The sequence below is a fragment of the Antechinus flavipes genome, chromosome 4 (genome assembly GCF_016432865.1).
Source record: "Antechinus flavipes isolate AdamAnt ecotype Samford, QLD, Australia chromosome 4, AdamAnt_v2, whole genome shotgun sequence".
NCBI lineage: Eukaryota > Metazoa > Chordata > Mammalia > Dasyuromorphia > Dasyuridae > Antechinus > Antechinus flavipes.
Genome location: NC_067401.1, coordinates 290,778,012 through 290,795,234, shown reverse-complemented (window position 1 = coordinate 290,795,234; position 17,223 = coordinate 290,778,012).

Here is a 17,223-nt window from a genome sequence, read left to right as displayed (position 1 = left end):
ATTGGAGGAGGCAAGAGAGACACCAGTAGGATGGTCAAGGATGAAATCTCTTGTTTCCAGTCTTTTCAGCCCTTAAATACATCAGTATGATTATATCATTACAACATACTAAGTATCTTCGAACTGGAGAACCATTATCTGATCAATCACACTGAGTAAGTGCTAGCTATAAGCACCCTTCTTCAAGTAGAACACAGGTGGTCATGCCCTCCTTGATTTCTCAGGAAGGGAGGTGGGTACCAAAGGTAAATGGGGAGCCAAATCATATATTGTTAGCAGGTTTCCTCTAAGTTAAAGGGTTTTATACCTTATCCAGAGTTCCCCCACTACCTTTGGCTTTCTATAACGTAAATCTCTCCAGACCTCTCTAAAATCATCCTCCTTATTTTTTCTTATAGACCAATAATATTCCATAATATTTATATACTATAACTTATTCAGCCATTCTCCAATTAATGGGCATCCACTCAGTTTCCAGTTTCTTGGGACTACAAAAAGGGCTGCCACAAACATTTTTGCACATGTAGGTCCCTTTCCCTCCTTTAAGATCTATTTGGGATATAATCCTAGTAGTAACACTGCTGAATCAAAGGGTATGCCAGTTTGATTTTGGTTTTGCTTGACTGATTCTTGATGTCTCAATGAATCAGTCATTTCTATTTGTTCAGTTTTGATTTTTAGTGAATTATTTTCTTCATTAGCTTTTTTTACTTCTTTTTGTATATGTTCAATTAAGTTTTTAAATGAGTTGTTTTGCTCTGTGGAGTTTTTTTTTTTTTCCATTTCACTAATTTTTTTTAGTGAGTTATTTTCTTTTTCCAATTCATAAATTCTGTGTCCCTGCACTTCTTGGAAGTTTTTCACCTTTTCCAATTCACATTTTAGGAAGTTGTTGCTCTCTTGCATAGCTTCTCTTTCCTTTCCCCATTTTTCTTCTAGTTCTCTTTTAAGGTTTTTCATAGTGTCTTCTAGGAGAGCCTTTTGTATTAGGGACCAATAATAGTCTGGAGACTGTCTGTTATTTGTCTCTTCAGAGTTGAAAAGCTGCTCTCTTTCTGTATAGAAACTATCAATTTTCCTTTTGATTTTTTTACTCATTTTTTAAAGCCTGTAGGGTCTGCCTTCAGGGCCAGGAGGTTACCAGCTTCCTCTGCAGAGCACTGATAGGTGTATCGATGGTTAGTTTTCCTGCCAGCCAGCTACAAAAAGCGGGGAGATACTGGAGTGCTCTGGGAAAGAGTTCCCCACCCAGAAGTAACTCAGGCCTGCAGGGCTGAGCTGGGAAAGTGCCCTGCAAAGAACCCCCACTGTGTGGGATAATGACTGCCCTGGGGCTAGACGCTGAGCAGTGAGAGTTTCACTATCCCAAGCCAAAGCCCACGGTCTGTGGGTATTAGCAGCTGAACAGTGAATGGCCCTGCAGGGCCTGCAGGGACCGGAAGTGTTCCTGCCCCGGGAAGCACAGTCCTGCTGGGGAAGTTCTAGGTATGCACAATTTGATAACTTTTTCAGCATAGTTCCAAATTACTCTCCAGAATGGTTGGATCCAGTCACAGCTCCACCAACAATGTATCAATGTCCCAGTTTTCCCACATCCCCTCTAACATTCCTCCTTATCTTTTCCTGGCATCTTAGCCAATCTGAGAGGTATATAGTGGTATCGCAGAGTTTAGACTTTTATATCTTTCTCTTACCTCCTACATTTTTCATATTATTACCTAACCTCTACATGTTCCACAATCTCTTTATTGCTTTTTAGAGCCTTCGTCTTATCCCTTTCTCTTCTCAGTAATCCCAAAGATGCCTCTCTCTCTTTTAATAGCCAGCTCTACATCATGGAGATTAAAGTGGAGCACTACATCCATTCTTCCCTCCTCTTCTTCCTCTATTGTATATCCATTATTGAAGCCAGAGCCACCAGAGTGCTTTCCTATTCATATAATCTGTAGCCTTAGCTATTGCTCTTCTGTCTTCAAAATAAACAATGTCAGAGTATTTGATTTTCTAAATTTAAGAAATAGTTTCTCAGAAATCACAGTGATGATGATGTGATAGTATATTTAGAGAACCTTAGAGAATCAACTAAAAAAACTAGAAACAACTCATAACTTTGGCAAATTTGCAGGATACAAAATATATCCACAAATATCATCAGCATTTTTAGATGTTACCAACAAAATCCAGTAGCAAGAGATATAAAAAGAAATTCCATTCAAAATAATTGTTGATAGTATAAAATATTTGGGAATCTATCTGCCAAGGGAAAGTCAGGAGCATATGAACATAACTACAAAAGACTTTATATACAAATAAAGGCAGATCTAATCAGTTGGAAAAATATTAAGTGCTCAGAAATAGGATGAGAGAATATAATAAAAATGACAATACTACCTAAATTAATTTACATATTTAGTGCCATGCCAATTAAACTCCCAATAAATTATTTTACAAAACTAGAAAAAATAATAACAAAGTTCATATGGAAGAACAAAGAGTCAAGAATTTCAAGAGAATTAATGGGAAAAAAAATACCAATGAAGGTGACCTGGCTGTGACAGACCTAAAACTATATTATAAGGCAGCAGTCATCAAAAGCTCAGAAATAGAATAATTGAGCAGTGGAATAAGTTAGAATCACAGAACAAAATAGTCAATAACTATAGCAATCTAGTGTTTGACAAAGCCAAAGACCATAGCTTTTGAGATAAGAACTCACTATTCGACTGTGGGAACTGACTGTGGATCACAACATAAATTTCTCACTCTTTTTTGTTATTGTTTGCTTGCATTTTGTTTTCTTACTCATTTACTTTCCTTTTTGATCTGCCTTCTATTAAATTTTTATCTTTTTACAGTGCCTCTACATACAATAGGCTGTTAATGTTTACTATGTTATATTATATCATATAATATCACATCAAATCATTTTGTATGTTATCTATGGCAATTAATTATACTAAGTATTGGAGAAGATACAAAGATTAACTAGCAAATATACTTTAAAAGAACATATGATAATGTGATGTAATCTTTTTTTCTTTCATTGTGCAGTTTAAACTAAACTTTTAATAAAGTAACTCAGAATATAAACATACTGTCAACTATATATAATGCAAGACAAGATAGATTATACAAACAGACTAGTTAAGGGATCAGCATCAAAATAAGTAGGGATGAGTTATATTGGATAGTAATTAAAGGGTCTCTTCCAAAAAGGAGAAAATAAACCAAATAAATTTTAGATGCTTTGAAACTCCTACAATTTAATGTTTAATGCTCAATACTTTCATTATCATAATGAAACATTGGGTCTTTACTGGCCACTACTGGTCCCCACTACTCTTATAGTAAAATGCTTTTCATGATTTTACCTATTTTGTAGAAACCATCTTAGAATTACTCAGACCAAATCCATGTTTCACACAGTGAAAAATTTTAAATCACATTGTCAAGAATAGAATCTTTCCTGGGGCAATAAATAGCTTGAGTTAGCTTTCTCTTCTCATACAATTCTATTTTTTTCTTATATTTTCAGAAAATACTATTTATTAGTATAGTGACTGGCAAAAACTCAAATACTCCCATCAATGCATTTTTGCCTTTGCTTCTTGACCCTCACACCCCAGAACTTAATACATTTGAGCAATGTGAAGCATCAGCTTAATTCTTGCTTTTTGCTTTATTTGCATTTCCTCTAAATATCTAGGCAACTCACAAAACAATCATATTAACTCCAAAAATTATAGTCATTTAGGTAGCCATAAAGCATATTCCTTCACTGTGAAAAAGAAATATGAAAATCACATTTCAATCATGTACCCTAAGTAGTTCAATGGTACTTTCTCTTTTAAAAAAAAGTATTAGAAACTTGTAATGTCTCCATGGGAATGATATTGCTAGTTATGCTTCTGTTAAAATGAAAAGAACTGGGCATCTATTATGTGCTATTCCCACCAATATCACATAGACATTTACTAGTTACTGAGGTGGAAACTTGTCAAGTCATCCATCAAGCTCAAAATAGTGCCTGTGATATGCAAGGGAAGATTGTGGTTGCCAAATGATATGGAGACTGTCAGTGGCTGCTATCCCATCCTCTGCCAATTTTTCTTCCAGCTCTCTCTCCATTTTAACATGTTATTTCTTTGCAATAAATCGGGGTACTATTTTGTTCAAGTAAAGAGCCTACCTCCAAGTAATCTGTAAACCAGCTCATACCCTAAAATATTTAATTATGTTGATAGGACTCTGAAGGAAACCGGTCCAAGTTCTCCTCCTTATGTTTCTCTTGAGCAATCTTAGTTAATTGATTCCAGATGAATTGCGCGTTTGTACCCAAAATATGAAATTCTACAATCCTATTGGGATACCAGTATGATATGTGTAATTTCTTTATATTTTATATTTAGGAATTAAATTTTAGTCATTTGTCAGGTTTGCATTACTAGCTTAGCCTCTTTTCTTTGGATAAACTTGGGCAAATTTCATAAAACATCTTAATAGTTTGATAGTGTCTCTCCATTGCTAATCTTCCATACAATTCCCCTCACTCCCCATTACCACTGCCTCTCACCATGCTAATGACATTTTACAGAATGCAAATATTGATATAGGAGGAGGAGATTTTGGTCAATGGTCACAAATCTATTAGAACCCAAGTAAACCCAAGGGAATCATCTGTACCAGGAGTTCTTAACCAAAGATATGTGAAATTTTAAAAATATTTTGTTAACTGTTGTTGTTCAGTCATTTCAGTCATATCCAAGTCTTTATCAGATCCAGCATTCTACTATTCTGCCATATATTTGTCTTTTTGATAACTGCATTTCACTTTATTTGCTTTCCCCTGTAATTCTGTATATTTGATTTTGTATATTTGAAAACATTATTCTGAGGAATCTATAGGCTCCACCTGACTACTAAAGGAGTTCAGGGTATGAAGAAGATTAAGTGTTTACTGTGTGACAGGCAGTAAAAAAATGAAACAATCCTCAGTTTAATCTCACTTTCATTTATGTAATACATGAACCATAAAGACAAGGTTAGATTCACTTTTGCTCCTGAATCTTTTCATTGCCTAGCTGAGTAATTGGCATATAGTAGGCATTTTAATAAATTCTCATTGATTGATAAGCAATTTGTTGGCCTATTCTTAATAATCAGTGATTGTGGGTATTAATGGTGGAATACATTTATATTAACATTTTTCTTGAAAAGTTAACAGATTTATAAATATGGATTCTTAAATCTGCTTCCTCATCTTCATGTCATTTCATTTTTAGGAAGTATGTATGAACTAGTTACTGGTACCCAGTTCACTGATAATACAAGCAACAACTCAAAATTGTCACCCATAAATTGTATCATTTCTAATTATCTGACTTTCAAATTTTTATTGGTACCTATTCTGCCTGAATAACTTGTTTACAGACCCTAGATATGTTTATCTTAACCCATCATGAGTTAAAGTAAATAGTTCAAAATTCCTTCTGCCCTGGGAAAGATAAAATATTTCATTACCACCATGACCCATTTACCTGTAGTTTGCAAAGAACTCTCTAGATGATTATATCAGATATTATAGATACAGTATATCCACAATAACTAACAATGTCCATAACAAAGGGATACCCATCTATTGGTAAATGAGGGAACAAGTTGTAGTATATGGTTATGATGAAATAGTATTGTGCTATAAGAAATGACAAGTAGAATGATTTTAGAAAATCTTCAAAAGACTTACATGGACTGATGAATAAAAGTGAACAAAATCAGAACATTGTACACAGAAACATCAATTTTATTCAGTGAAGAATTGTAAATGCCTAACTATTCTCAGTAATACAATTATTTAAAACAATCCCAAAGCACTAATAATAAAGTATATTACCTGCTTCCAGAGAAATAACTTATATTAACTAAATACAGACTGAAACATGCTACTTGTCACTCTCTCATTTTCTATTTCATTTTCCTTGTACAAAATTACTAATATGAAAATGTTTAAAATAATTTCACATGTATATCCTTCATCAATTTGCCTACCATCTCAAGAAAATATCTTAGGAAGGGGGGGACGAAGGGATAGAATTTGAAATTCAAACTTAAAACAAAAAAAAATTTTAGAATGGAAAAACAAAACAAGATTGTCCATGAATTAATACCCAATTTCATGAACACATAATTGTGAAACCATTATTTTATGTACAAATTTGTCAAACTTTGTTTTCAATGTTTTCAAAAGGGTGTTTTATAGTCTATTTTTGCTAGGAATTCATACAGTGATATTTATTTAATAATTTAAGAGTCTACTGTGTGTACAGTTGTTAACAATATAGATTTTTTTCCTGATATCTACCCACGGAGATTTTTCTGAGGCAATCTAGTGTTCTTTCCAATGGGATACTCCAGGGCTGCTTAGATTTTTTCGACTCAAAACTCCTTTTTGTCCATGAAAATGTTACATGATCTTGGGTATACAGTTATATAAAATAGGTATACAAATCAAGCATTTACTAATAATAAATCATAATTTTTGACCCCCTCATTCAGTTATGAGATTCCATATGGGGTCATGATACACAGTTTAAGAAGCTTGGGAATAGACTATCCACTAAGCTGCAGATTAATCCCCACCTCTTATTGTTCATTTTTAGGGACTATTTTAATAACTTATAGGGACTTTTGATGATTTTCTAAGCTCACAGATCACTCACCCTTAGACTCATCACCTTAAGCAGCAGTAACATAATATGATCCAAAGAGGAGTTCTCTCTAGAATTTAAAGCAGGTCTTAGCACTGCATTTCCTTCCCATGGTAGATCTCAGGTATCTGATCTGAAAGAAAACTCAGAGGTCATCCAATTTAAACTATCCTTAAAGGAAAATTTGTTCTTTAGCATTCCTGACACATGGTCATATAGCTTTTGATAAGGAAAGGGGAATAAGCATTGATAATACAAACTATTCTGAATCAGACCAAATGCTTTACAAATATCATCCATTTAATCTCACAACTCTGTGCAGTTGAGGAAATTGAGGAAAAAATGTTAAGTGATGTGTCTTGGGTTAGATATCAGAGACCAAATTTGAATTTATCTTTCTGATTCCAGAATTCTATTCACTGCAACATCTAGCAACCTCTTTCCTTTTCCAGGAAGACATCACTATTTCCCAAGGCAATACCTTCTACTTTTAAATAATTCTAGATATTCGTTTTTGTTTACATTAAACCTATATATGTCACTTTGAAGTTTCTATGTATTCCTCCTAATTCTGTCCTCTGGGGCAAGCAGCCCCTTCTTATCCATTTCCATGTAACTCTCTTTCACAAAAAGATAACTCTCATGATACTTCCTAAGTTTCTTCTATAGACTAAACTTGTCTTTTTCTTCTGATCAGTACTTGTGTTATACGGACTTCATATCTTTTGTCATTCTGACGGCACTACTCTGGTACTCATCCTGCTACCAAGGTTATTAATGCCTTTTCTACAGTTCTGTAATATTGCATTGGCTTTGACTGCTATGTCATACGTATAGTTCATATTGTACACGCAATAGGAACTGAGAACTGACTGGACTAGATTGTCAACTGTAAATTTGACAAGCCTACAATTTATTTAATCCAAACATGTACATCATTACTGCATGTAAAGCAGTAGTATAGAACGCAGGACAAATCTTTAAGACACTTTACCAAACATTTTCCTCTAAGTTGACTGATTTTTTGAATCCAGTTTTGTTGTTACTTTGTTTTTTGGTTTTTGGTTTTTTTTGAGATTGGATCACACTCTCACCCAGAGTAAAAGTGCAGTAGTAACTTACAGGCCTGATGCCATAACAGATTTTCATGGAAGTTTGATTTATCATGTCCCCTCCCCCCCAACTTGGAGTGGTTCACACCTCTTTCAGTAGCCTGTTGGCTCCTCACTGTCAGGAAATTACCATTTTTGTATCTGACTTAGCACAGATAAACCCAAATAACTCTATCCTTGATGCAACTCATAACTGAGGGATGTTAGCGATTCACCAGTCTTAGCTTCCACTAGAATCAGAGATTATAAATATATACTGTCATTCTTGTCTTTGAACCAGTCTTTCAACTGGTTCCAAATCTACCTAACTATACCACCTTCTAATCTTTTTTTCTCTCCATCATTTATAAACAATTTTGGATGAAAGTTACTCCAAATCACAATCTTTGACATAATTATGTCCATAGCATTTTCTGATCTAACACTCTAGCGATCAAAATAAATAAATAAATAAATAAAATAAAAGCAAATAACTTACTATGTCTTGATACATTTTTGATATTTCTAGCTTTTAGTGTTTTCCATTTTCATTTCTAAATGTTCAAATTGTTACTCTAATAACTTCATCTGAGTTTTGCAAGGAATTGAAGTCAAGTTCACTGGCCTATAGGTTAGAGATCTCTTATATTTTAAATCAAGATAATATTTGTCTATTTTGATACAATTTTCTTCTCCTTAAAAAAGTCACTAACAATGACTAATTTATCATATCTCCCAAATTTGTTTGTGTTTTTTCTTCCTGTACCTTGTAAGTTGTCTGGCTTGAGTGACTTGAACTCTTTGAGGACAGTCATAGTCAGTTTCAATTTCCTATTAATTACATTTGTAAATACTGCCTTCACTGTATCATCTTTTATCATCATTGTATCCATCCCATGTCAACTCTATTTTTTCTTTCAATGTTTCCTGATTCCCAAAAACCTATAAATGGAATTTTTGTTACCTTTCGAATTCATTTCAACTCAATTGATTCTTAAGTGTAGGACACTCACTATTTTTATAAAACTGTACCTTTTAAAAAAAACATATTCAATCATATAAGCTTGCTTCCATTTTTAAAAATATAAGTTTCCCAATGTACCCACTTCATCTTTACCTTCCACCCTTCATTATGATGGTGAAAGTTTGTTGTTTTGGAATTTCTCAAGAATGATAGCAAGCCAAAATTCTCCAACTTAATTCAGGAACAATTTATTAGAAATCTGTTGTGCACTCAACACTGATGTTACAAACAATTTGCATTCTACTAAGGGAAAAAAGACAATGTGTACACAATAAAGACACAAAATAATATCAGAACAAGAATTCTAACAAACTTGAGAGATTAGGAAAGACCCCTATAAGAGGGAGCAAAAGAGAATTTATGGACCCTAAGAAATGGAAGAGAGGAGGATATTCATTCTATTCATACAAGCTAGCCTATTCAAGAGTATAAAGAAAGTTCTGTCATACAGGAAAGACAGCAAGTTAGCCAATTAAGCCAGAGCATAGAGTGTGTGACGGGAAGCAGTATGTAATGAATTTAGAAAAATACATGGGAACTAGATTCATGGGCCCCTGAAATTTAGTGATTGGACCTGTGGAGGTTCTGTGTACCCCTTGTTAACAACTACTGAGTAAGAATGTATTCTTGAATAGAGAAGCATGAATTATCCATGCTTTTCCCACTAGATATCAATGCAATTTGAAGAGAAAAATAAAATCACCTTTGAGCAACTCTTTAAAGAAAACCCATTCTGTTCTTATTTAGTGGCTTAGGTTGCAGTGTGGTTAAGGATTTGTGAAGCATGCTTAGAAAAGAGATGACAGCAGGAAGACACCTTTGTTTTAAGTGGGGTGCATGGCATGCTTTAAAAAATAGAGTGCTATTTGTGCTGCTATATGTAACAATCTAGCTTCCAGTGAAAACAGTGGGAAGAAAAAAATTGTCTGACAGTGGTTGCTATGGCAGCAATGTAAAGTGCAAAGAGGAGTGGAGAATCTGAATTCTGCAACCAGGTAATGAATTTAGCATCTACAGGAACAAAAATGGATTTCCTGTCATAGCCTGTAAATCAAGCACAGGAAATGAACATACTGTAGATATTTTGGTATGTTTAAAATCCATTGAGATGCACATGAGGGATAGAGAAGATGCATCATATCACCCCAAGGGCCTTGTCCCTTTCCATCAGCCTGCTTTCATTCAAATAAGGAAGGACAGAGAAAGAGCTACCACTAAGAATCTAGCAGTCTGCAACAGCCAGTAAGAAAAAAAAAAAAAAAAAAAAAAAAAAACTCCCAGAGGGATAATGATGTAACTAGTTACTTATCTTCCTGGTTCTTTCTGGTGTTTTTTATCAAATGAGCACCCTCATCACCATTCTTCACCTTCTTTCAGCCTATCTGAACACCAAATGACTTAGATTCTCATAATAACCTCCTTAAGAACATAGATTTAGAGATTAAAAAGACCTGAGATCACCTAGCCAAACTCTAATTTTACAGATAAGAAAACTGAAGCTAAGAGGTTGAATGATTTGACAAGGCTCATACAACCAGTAAGGGTCAAAGTCAGTATCTGAAGTCAGATCTTTTATACTCTACCCTCAACATTCTATCTACTGTCACGTCTATTCTATTCTTACTCACCTCTACCTTATCTCATTTATGTTAATTACTTTTAAGTTGGTATTCTAGACCAACTATTCTGTTATTTTCCTTTCTTATTAAATCATTGGCTAATTAATTTCATCAGTGGACCCATGAAGAAAGCATTGAAACAAAGAATAATCTATCATATTCCAAAGAATAATCTGGCCATCTAGGTGACTCAATAAATAAAGTACCAGACATGGAGTTAAGAAAACTCATCTTCATGAGTTGAAATCTGTTCCCAGACACTTATTAACTATGAGACTTTAGAAAGTTGTTTAATCTTGTTTGTCTCGGTTTCTTTATTTATAAAAAGAGCTGGTGAAGAAAATGGCAAATAATTCCAATACTTTTGCCAAGAAAACCTCAAATGGAGTCACAAAGAGTTGGACATGTCTAAAATGACTGTACAACAACAACAACAAAGCAGAAACAGAATGAAGAGAGATGGAAGGGAAATTGTAATTGTTTCATTCACTCCAATCTACCATTCCCACACACAAATATACACACACACTCCTTGACAAGAGCACCATATTTTTAAACTCCAGGAGGGAGATTAGATGTTCATAGTGTTATACTAGATAAAATATGAGCTTTTACCATTTTATGGTAAATTTTATATATATACCAGTATAGAATGAAACATGATTATATATATATATATATATATATATAGAGAGAGAGAGAGAGAGAGAGAGAGAGAGAGAGAGAGAGAGAGAGGATGGAGAAGCAATGTGGTTAAATAGAATGAAAACCTAGCAATCAACAAGGCCTGGATTAAAATTCTTCCTCAGAAACCTATTACATATATGACTGTGGGTAATTTGTATAATTTTTCTGAGCCTCAATTGCTTCATCTATAACAAGGAGCTAATAATACTCCTAATACTTCTATCAAGTATTGTTGAGAAGTTCAAGTGAGAATGTGTTCAAAGTATTTTAAAGAATTAAAACACTATATAAATGCTGATTATTATTGAATACTCACTAATACAAGGTTATAACTTTCTATGTGCACTGTTTCTGATTTCACTAAATCTTTTTCCTGAACATTCCAAACAAAAATGTGTTTACTCAGCCTCCATTTTTCTCCACTCATACTTCAGTGTATCTTGTGTGTATCTGTGTCACTATCAATTGTCATATTGTAATTATTCTATCACATTCCCTTCTCAATCATTCACTATAGGTGCTCAAACCTTCAATTAATACTCACTCCCGATATTATCAAATGTACCTGCCATTGTTGATTCTCCCTTCACATTGTCACACTCAAAACTCCTAAGTTATTTCCCAAACTACTAAAATATTCACCATGTCTGAGACTTCTTTAAGATGCTCCTAAATAGTGCCTTTCTTCTTTTATTGTAGAACTGCAAGTACTTGTGTTCCTTTGCAGATGACCCTACAAGAGCAGAAAAAAGGAGAAAATCTATATCCAATGAGGAACATCTGTATCTGTCTTTCCCACTCCCAGTCCTACGGTGTCACAGCTCCTGAGACCATTAACCTATTTGGTATTGACTCCTTACTTTGCAGTTTGCAAACTGTATAAAACTGAAGCTAGTCATTTCATATTTTCAGCCTCATTTTCTTCAACCAGAGTAGAATACTAATGATATTTGGGAGATAACATAGATCATTAGATTTGAGAAAAGAGGTCTTAAATGCAAATCCCAGCTTCATCACTTATGACTTGAATGATGTTGGGCAAAATTTCTGTGATTGTTCAGGCATGTCTGACTCTTCATTACCCCATGGCCAATACTGTCCATGGATTTTCTTGGCAAGAATACTAGAGTGGTTTGCCATTTTCTTCTCCAATGGACTAAGACAAACAGAGATTAGTGATATGATCAGGGTTACACAACTAGTAGTGTCTGAGACAAGGTTTAAAATTTGGTTTTTCTGACTCCAGAACCTACATTCTATTCACTGAGCCAACTAGCTGCCTCCTAGGTAAATAGAAATCAAGTGACATAGCAAACCTCATAAATCCAGTAAACAACTGAGGCAAGATTTGAATTCAGCTCTTCCTGACTCCAGGCCTAGTACTCTATCCAGGGAGACATCTAGCTACTTCATTCTAGAAGAATGTGTAAAGTGAGGAGAATTGACTAGGTGGCCTTTCAGGTACTTCCAGATCTAAATCTATAATCCTATGATAATCTTCTATTACACAGAAAGCTTCCTGTGAACTACAAAGTACTAAATAAATGTGGAATTTTGTTTATTGGGTATACTTTAAGTGGCAAGTTTTGGTTAATAATCCTATCCTTTTTTATGCTTTGATTATAATCTTCCATACTGCCAATCAAATAAATATCTACATGATTTGAGGGGTTTGTATATTGCCACAAAAAAAAGTATTCATTTTCATTAGGCTTTTGAGTGAGAATCTTAATGGAAACGAAATGACCAGGGATGAATAAATGGGATATATTTAATAACGTTTTAATAATAATTAGATACTTCATTGCATCAAGTATCCATCACATGAGTGTATCTTCTACTATCGAGGATTGCAGGTTATCTAAATATCATCATTCTGTGTCATTATTTCCATATTTTTCTAGCAACCAGTAAACATTAATTAATCTCCTACTATATGACTGAAATTGGGCATACAATGACAAAAATGAATCAATACTTGCTCTTGGGAAGGTGGTGTTCTTAAAATTCTTTATAGTCAGATCTATGCAAAGGATAGACAGATAGGTGGTGAAGTGAATAGACTTCTAGCCCTGAAGCCTTCATCTTTCTGAGTTCAAATAAGCCTCATTGACCCTGAGCAAGTCATTTTATCTTGTTTGCCTCAGTTTCCTTCTCTGGAAAATGAACTGCAGAAGGAAAAATGGCAAATCCTGTAGGGTCTGAGGGAGATATGACTGAAAAATGACTTACCAACAACACACAAATCACTAGAAATCTTCCTCTTGCTCTCTCTTTTAATATAACCATCATTTTTGTATTTAACTTTTTATTTACACAAATATGCTTGAGTAATTTTTCAACATTGACCCTTGCAAAACCTTGTGTTCCAACTCCCCCCCCCCATTTTCCCCATACCCTTCCCTAGAGGGCAAATAGTCCAATACATTTTAAATATGTTAAGGTATATGTTAAATCCAATATATGTATACATATTTATACAGTTATCTTGCTGCACAAGAAAAATCAGATCTAGAAAAGAAGAAAAAACCTGATAATGAAAAGAAAAATGCAAGCAAACAATAATAGAAAGAGTGGAAATGCTATGTTGTAGTCCACACTCATTTCCCATAGTTCTCTCTCTGAGTATAGCTAATTATCTTCATTACTGAACAATTAGAACTGGTTTGAATGATCTCATTTTTGAAGATTGCCATGTCCATCAGGATTGATCATCATATAATCTTGTTGTTATGTATGATGTCTCCTGGTTCTGCTCATTTCACTTACTATCAATTCATGTAAATCTCTTCAAGTCTCGCTGAAATCATCCTGCTGGTCATTTCTTACAGAATAATAATATTCCATAACATTCATATACTACAATTTATTCAGCCATTCTCCAATTGATGGGCATACATTCAATTTCCAGTTTCTAGCTACTATAAAAAGAGCTGCCACAAACATTTTGCACATGTGGGCTCTTTTCCCTTCTTTAAGATCTCTTTGGGATATAAGCCCCATAGTAATTAACACTGCTGGATCAAAGGGTATGCACAATTTGATAACTTTTTGAGCATAGTTCCAAATTGCTCTCCAGAATGGTTGGATCAGTTCACAGTTCTATCATCAATGTATCAGTGTCCCAGTTTTCTCAAATCCCCGCCAACATTCATCATTATCTTTTTCTGCCATCTTAGCCAATCTGACAGGTATGTAGTGGTATCTCAGAGTTGTCTTAATTTTCATTCCTCTGATCAATAATGATGTGGAGCACCTTTTCATATGACTAGAAATAGTTTCAATTTCTTCATCTGGAAATTGCTCATATCCTATGACCATTTATCAATTGGATAATGGCTTGGTTTCTTATAAATTTGAGTCAATTCTCTATATAATTTGGAAATGAGGCCTTTATCAGAACCTTCGAATGTAAAAATGTTTTCCAAGTTTAGTGCTTCCCTTCTAATCTTCCCTTAACTAATCTTATCTATTAGTTTTGTTTATATAAATTTTTTAACTTAATACAATCAAATTTTTCAATTTTGTGATCAATAATGACTTTATATTGGTGTACAGTGTTAAGTGTGGGTCAATGCCTAGTTTCTGCCATACTAGTTTCCAATTTTCCCAGCAGTTTTTGTCAAACAGTGAGTTCTTACGCCAAAAGCTGGGGTCTTTGGGTTTGTCAAACACAAGATTGCTATAGTTATTGACTATTTTGTCCTGCGAACCTAACCTATTCCACTGATCAACTAGAATATTTCTTAGCCAGTACTAAATGGATTTGATGACTGCCATTTTATAATATACTTTTACATCTGGTACAGGTAGGCTACCTTCATTTGATTTTTTTCATAAGTTCCCTTGAAAATCTTGATCTTTTGTTCTACCAGATGAATTTTGTTATTATTTTTTTCTAGGTCAGTAAAATAGTTTCTTGGGAGTCTAATTGGTATAGCACTAAATAAGTAGATTTGTTTGGGGAGTATTGTCATCTCTATTATATTCGCTTGGCCTATCCAAGAGCACTTAATATTTTTCCAATTGTTCAGATCTGACTTTATTTGTGTGGAAAGTGTTTTGTAGTTTTGCTCATATACTTTCTTACTTTACCTTGACAGATAGATTCCCAAATATTTTATACTATCAACAGTTATTCTGAATGGAATTTCTCTTTGTATCTCTTGCTGTTGGGTTTTGTTAGTGATGTATAAAAATGCTGATGATTTATGTGGACTTATTTTGCAACCTGCAACTTTGCTAAAGTTGTGGATTATTTCTAATAGCTTTTTAGTAGATTCACTGGGGTGCTCTAAGTATACCATCATATATGCAAAGAGTGATAATTTGGTTTCCTCATTACCTACTCTAATTCCTTCAATCTCTTTTTCATCTCTTATTGCTAAAGCTAGCATTTCTAATACAATATTGAATATTAATGGCGATAGTGAGCAACGTTGTTTCACTCCTGATCTTATTGGGAATGGTTCCAGTTTATCCCCATTACATATGATGCTACTGATGGTTTTCAATAGATGCTACTGATTATTTTAAATAAAAGTTGATTTATTCCTATATTCTATAGTGTTTTTAATAGGAATGGATATTGGATTTTATAAAATGCTTTTTCTGCATCTATTGACATGATCATATGATTTTTGTTAGTTTGGTTATTGATATAGTCAATCATGCTAATAATTTTCCTAATATTGAACCAGCTCTGCATTCCTGGTATAAATCCTACTTGGACATGGTGTATTAGCCTGGGAATGATTTTCTGCTCTTCACTAATACTTTAAGATTTTTGCATCAATAGTCATTAGGGAGAGTGGTTTATAATTTTCTTTCTCTGCTTTGTCCTACCTGGTTTAGATATCAGTACCATATCTGTGTCGTAAAAGGAATTTGGTAGGACTTCTTCATTCCCTATTTTTCAAATCGTTTATATAGTATTGGGGTTAATTGCTCTTTAAATGTTTGGTAGAATTCACATGAAAATCCATCTGGTGCTTGGGATTTTTTCTTAGGGAGTTGATTAATAACTTGTTCTATTTCTTTTTCTGAAATAGGACTATTTAAGCAATTTACTTCCTCCTCTGTTAATCTGAGTAACCTATATTTTTGTAGGTATTCATCCATTTCTCTTAGATTATCAAATTTATTTGCATAAAGTTGGGCAAAGTAACTCCTAATTATTGCTCTAATTTCCTCTTCATTGGTGGAAAGTTCCCCCTTTTCATTTTTAAGACTAACAATTTGATTTTCTTCTTTCCTTTTTCTAATCAAATTTATCCAAGATTTATCTGCTTTGTTGCTTTTTTCATAAAACCAACTTTTTGTTTTATTTATTAATTCAATAGTTTTTTTTTACTTTCAATTTTATTAATTTCTCCTTTTAATTTTAGAATTTCAAGTTTAGTATTTGATTGGGGGTTTTAATTTGCTCTTTTTCTAATTTTTTAAGTTGTAAGCCCAGTTCATTGATCTTCTCTTTCTCTATTTTATTCAAGTAAGCCTCTAGAGATATAAAATTTCCTCTTATTACCACATTAGCTGCATCCCACAAATTTTGGTGTGTTGTCTCATTATTGTCATTCTCTTGGGTGAAATTATTAATTGTGTCTGATTTGCTGTTTCACCCATTACTTCTTTGGGATGAGATTATTTAGTTTCCAATTACTTTTTGGTCTATTTTCCCTAGCTTTTTGTTGAATGTAGTTTTTATTGCATCATGACCTGAAAAGAATGCATTTATTGTTTCTGCCTTTCTGCATTTAATTTTGAGGTCTTTATTTCCTAACATATGGTCGGTTTTTATATAGGTTCCATGAACTGCTGATAAGAAAGTATACTTCTTTATGTCACCATTCAGTTTTCTCCAAAGAGCATACCTAACTTTTCTAATATTCTATTTATCTCTTTAATTTCTTTCTTATTTGTTTTGTGGTTTCACTTATCTAGTTCTGAGAGTGCAAGGTTAAAATCTCCCACTATTATAGTTTTGCTGTCTATTTCTTCTTGCAGCTCTCTTAACTTCTCTTTTAGAAATTTAGATGCTATACCACATGGTGTTGGGGTTCAAATGTGGTGAGCTTTTTCTTCTCAAAACACAGCCA